At 50.6% G+C, this 5,000-nt stretch overlaps 1 long non-coding RNA gene across 1 annotated transcript in view; it reads right to left on the bottom strand.

Annotated features, from left to right (window-relative positions):
• Positions 1-4,943: 4,943 nt before the first annotated feature.
• LOC138015560 (uncharacterized) overlaps positions 4,944-5,000 on the bottom strand; it is a 1,234-nt gene continuing 1,177 nt past the window's right edge. The window contains exon 3 of the long non-coding RNA XR_011125581.1: positions 4,944-5,000. This exon is cut by the window's right edge and continues 86 nt beyond it. This is a non-coding gene — a long non-coding RNA (uncharacterized lncRNA).

Raw genomic sequence — 5,000 nt, 5'->3', positions numbered from 1 at the left:
ACGGTGGTTTGATTCGGAGAGGGTGGGGGACGGGTGTTGTTGGCAAGTCTGTCCGCCACAAATGTGGCGGCAACACTGATGTTTTGTGTGGCTGCCCGTGAGGGTATAAAGACGCTCGGAGTGGTGGGCTGGGAGTGGGGGTACGGGGTGCGGCGGACACCTGCATCAGAAGTAAGATGAGGCCGGGAAGCCGGCGACTCGTGCCGAGTGGGCCGTCCCTGGCTGGACCGCGGCCATGGGGCGACGGCGTGTCATCAGGGAATGTAGGTCTCGTAGGGGGTTGTGGCAAGTTGAAGGGAGGCCCCCACCGGCACCGGGAAAGAAAAATTGCCCAGGGAGCCCACACCGACCACGGGAAGCACCGCGTTGGGTCGCGGGTGGGGTCTTCAGGTGAGGGGTGGGTGGGATTCCGGTGTGGTGGGGTTAGGGGGAGGTGGGTGATCTCCCAGCTCATAAGGGACGGAGGGGGAAATCCCGCGCCTTGCGAAGAATGGGGGGCGAGGGGGGGCAAACATAGGTACAAATGTCGGGTTGAGTAGAGTGGAGTTTAGAGCCCGGTCAGTAGGGTTGGTACGGAAGGCCTCAAAGAGCCCTGAAGCAGCAAGAGGCAGAAGTGCCGGAGTTTGCACAGCGTTCGGGGACCATAGGAGTGGCTTGTAAGATAAGAAAGTGGGTGAGGGCATGAATGATCCACGATACGTTGTTCAAAAATCGGGGGGGAACAAACAGCAGGGGCAGCTTGATTTCGGAAGCGAGACTGGAAAATAGTAGATATGGTTATTGGACATCCTCAACAAGGGCGATGAGCAATGCGGGGTGGCGGCAGTGGCGACGTGACAATGGGGGGGAGCCTAGTGTGGTTGGTGGGGCGCCACGAGACGGAAAACGCGCAGTGGCAGGCACATACTGACCGCGCAAAACAACAAATTAAAGCTACTGAACTATAGCTTAGAATAGGTGGGCCGCGGAGAGGTGTGGTGAGACCAACTAGGGTGGATTGACGGAAAACAATTATGTCCTCGCGCGCCTCGGCGTGACGGGGTGGGCGTGGAGTCATAGCCCAGGTCGCTTCGCCGCATGGCAGGACGCAGCGCGCGACGGCTCCAGGAAAATAGGTTGTTAGCGATAGATAAGTGTTGTTGTTGGGTGAGGGTGATGCGGAGAGTAAGTTAGACAGGTGGCTGCGAAACTTTCTTCCGGGGCACAAACTCTGTAATACAACGTTTCGCCGCTGTTCGGCTGTCCGCCTCAGATAGAGTGAGGGCAGTGTGGTTAAATCGGGGATTGAAAAATCTCTCAAGGCTAAGACTTAGCATAGCTAAAAAAGTTAGCTGGGGCGAATGGCGCAAAATGAATGGCTCAATGAGTAAGAAACAACTCAAAACAAGGGTGGGGTATGTGTGGGGGTAGAAAAAAAAGTATTAGACCACTAGATGGTACTGGTGTTGGGCCGCGAGATATATGTAGAGAATTGTGTAGTGGGGTTAGAGGTGGTCGATATTCCCAAGTGCAACCGTGGAACAAAGGCAGACTACAGTTGTAACGAAAATTATGACATCGGATCCCCATTATAGTCTCATGCTGGGATTTTAGCGAATTGCTACGCTTTTGCCTACCGGGGGCGTGTCAAAATTGTGTGGGGCTGGTCAACGCGTATAATGAGCTATATGCAATTGAAGAAACAAACGGAAGAAAATAATTTTCAATCGTGGCGCATTGTTTCCCATATTCGGGCAGCCCTCTGTTTAGAGCCGCATTCTGATTGGTGTTTGAGATGGTAAATTCGGCGAAAGTCCGAGCCGTTCACAATTGAACATGGGTCGCAAATTTGAAGTCACTCGCTGCACTCTTGTCATCTGGCGACTGGTGACGCTGTCCTTTTCGGTGAAATTTCGCTTGTAATTATAGTTGCGTTCTAATTCACGAGGTCTCAAAAATTCTCGACAACATGGATCTTGAGAAGGGGTGTGTATAATGTTGAGTAGTGGGTACTTTGGTGACTTTGACGTCATTAACGCGTAATTCGTGAGGGGGATATCGATGCCGCCATTTGTTGGTTTGTCAGATGCTCCTAAACTAAATCTGTTTGCTTTCCAGATCAAAAGTATCAAGGTGATTTCTAGACAATAGATTTTACTTCTCTGTATCGTTAAACAGTGCTATGCTTAAAACCTGAGATTCGTGTAGGCTGTAAGTTGAGTTGTTTATGTGGTGAGGGGGGTGGGTGGCATAAATGGCGTTCAGGGGTGTCAGAAAAAGTGGGCGATCAAGGTGTGGCTAGATTGCTGCATGGAGGCGGCAAGTTTTTGCTCCGGAGAAGTGTGTCCAAAGAATAAAATTGAGTGCGAATAATTCCCATTTCCTGCCTATGTTTTTTGTAGCGAGGTAAAAATCTTTTCAGAGGGGGGGCTAAGACGAGGGGTGGTTTGGGTAGGCTTGGTATTCCGCGGATTTACAGAAGGTTTTGGCGCGCAATGTTTAGGGGGTGAGTGATTTTGCCAATTGGTGGGGAATTCTGTCAAAATGCGGGGGCAATTTACCGGCCGTTTAACGCTTAAGGGTAAATTTAATAGATGGGGGTCGTGTGGTGTGAAAATCGACAAAGTGACAACGGTTTATCGGAATGATGCCATAGATGGGCGCTGTGGGGGTGCGTTGCATTTAGGTTGGGGGGGGTTGGGTATTGTTTTGCGGTCAAGGAGGGTTTGGGGGTGGGGGGGGGGGTCGGGAGAAAGTGGGGAGGGGTCGGGGCGAACGCTGTGGTTGTGTTTAAAGTGTAAGAGCACCCGAGCAAAAGTGATCATGGTGAGGTGCGGACAAGCTCAGGTGTGCGAAGGAGCATGCAATCTTGCCCGCCCTTTTTGGGTGAATCCCTAGCGGACCGTGATTCTGTACTATGAAGAAAATTACTTTTCGCTTTAACCTTATGAAGAGGTTGTTTCCTGAGTGAATTGGTAGGGGTTGGATGGGGGTGGCGGAATGTCAGCAAACTTGCTCATACACTGTATTTTGACAACAACTCTTACCCATTCAATAGAAGATGTCGTTGAAGGTGTTGCGCGGGGGCTGAGCCAATGGTGGGTTGCCCAATCAGACAATGCTGGGGGTGTATGCGTAAATATAATTGAATGAAGAGTCGTACTTTTAAATCCACAAGCATTCAAATTAACCGGGTATAAGTGAAAAGTATTTAGGAAGGTTGTGGGGTAGAGGTGTCCATTCTAAATTACGGGTGGTCTTAGTTTTATATCACCACGGAAGGTGGGGGTCGGTGGGTTCTGGTATCGGTACCCGGGATTCAGAGCAACTGAGGGGGGGCTGGCAAGGGTGCTTATCTTAGCCGATAGGGCGGAGTGGGGGGGTGGGTCGGGGGGGGGGGCGTGTGCCGAGTGGGGGACGGGAACCCTAGTTCACTGCTGACGTGGGATGTATTGTCTGTGGGGTGGGGAGTTGTGGGTGGTGAGGGTGTTGTGCGTCTCGGGGGGGGAGTGGTGTGGCGGAGGTGGGGGGGTTCCAGGAGTCTGGGTGAAGGAGGTGGGGGCGTAAGCGGCTGCACGAGGGTAGGAAACCAACACAGTTGTGGTGTGCCGGGGGTGGGGGGGGGGGGTGTGGTTAAGGGTTGTGGGTTTTAAAGGCAGCATTGGAGATGGGGTGGCCGGCAGTGGAAAGGGAGGGGTGTGTTTGGGGGTTAGGGCTGGAGAGCACGGGTGACATTATGATGATGCCCAAGGTTGCTATGTATCGGGGGATGTGGAGTGTGCGCGAGGGACTGGGTAGAGGGTGGGGGGGGGGGGGGGGGTGTGCGGAGGCACTTGAATTGGCGGGGGAGAGCACCTGTGGGTTTACATTGACAGAATGTTTCTTTGGGCCTTGAGGGGGGACTGGGTGAGGTTCAGTCAGATGTTGGTTGTGGTTACGGATGGTTGGAATGGCCACTTTTGCTGGTCACTTGTGTTGAGTGTAGTGTTTTCTTCATAATTCCTGTGGAAAGAGAACCCAGGGTATTAAGGGGGTTCGTGACTATAGGTGCGAGGGGAGGTGATTTTCGCTTTGGGTTGGGTGGTGCGGAGACACAATCTTGGTCATCCGGGCGTTGGGTCCTGCATAGTGTACTTCTTAATGTGGTGGTGGGGGGTAGGGTGTTGGTGACACGTGTCTTGTGCTCGGAGGAGGTGGTGTCAGGGACTGGGAGCGGGGTCGTTTACAGTTATGTGAAACCCAAAGAAATGGGGTAAGCATGTCTCCACAGCTAATCTCTCGCCGAACAACAACGGAGGAGGGGGGATGTGAGCGGGCGGAGGAGCAGTAAATAATGGCAGAGTTGAGAGTCTGGAAAAAAAAAAGAGGAAAAACAAAGGATTTTGCAGTCCTCACTTTTGACAAGAATCATTACCATGTTGTATAGGTGTAATTATCTGAAATTAAATGGCACAAGTTGCAAGAATCATGAAAAACTATATTATATTGTCACTTGTACTTACATTCAGCATTTGCCAGTAATGATCTCGGTATATTTACTTTGAGATAAGTGGAGAATGCTTTCCCATTCTTTGGGTTCAACATACTCGTACAAGGTCAGGTCATGTGACCTCTGTTGAAATGATGTGCAAAATATAAGTATCTATGATGGCTACCAAGATTGTGTTGCCCAAAAGCTACAGTGTATATGTTCAGAACTTCAACTGGTGTTTTCCCATGAATTAAGAAACTAAATCAACCACAAGGACAGATTGGCATTCAACTACAACCTCTGAGGACTCGCCTAAGGGCAAGCAATGTACATGTACCAACCAGTTTTCATTTCAGTTTTCAAACACTACCGGAGTGGAATTAATATCTCAACCTTGGGCCCATATAATGTACCGTCCAGTAACAAATTTTATGGGACAATTTGTTTAAAACCACCTTACCACTAACACTTTTTTGGTTTCCTTGTGAAGGTTAGAAACTTCAAGTCTGGCTGCCAGTACAGCATAATCAGGGTGAATAGTTTTCATGGA

This window comes from Montipora capricornis, chromosome 9, assembly GCF_036669925.1.
Source record: "Montipora capricornis isolate CH-2021 chromosome 9, ASM3666992v2, whole genome shotgun sequence".
Lineage (NCBI taxonomy): Eukaryota > Metazoa > Cnidaria > Anthozoa > Scleractinia > Acroporidae > Montipora > Montipora capricornis.
This window is presented reverse-complemented; position numbering and strand designations above follow the sequence as displayed.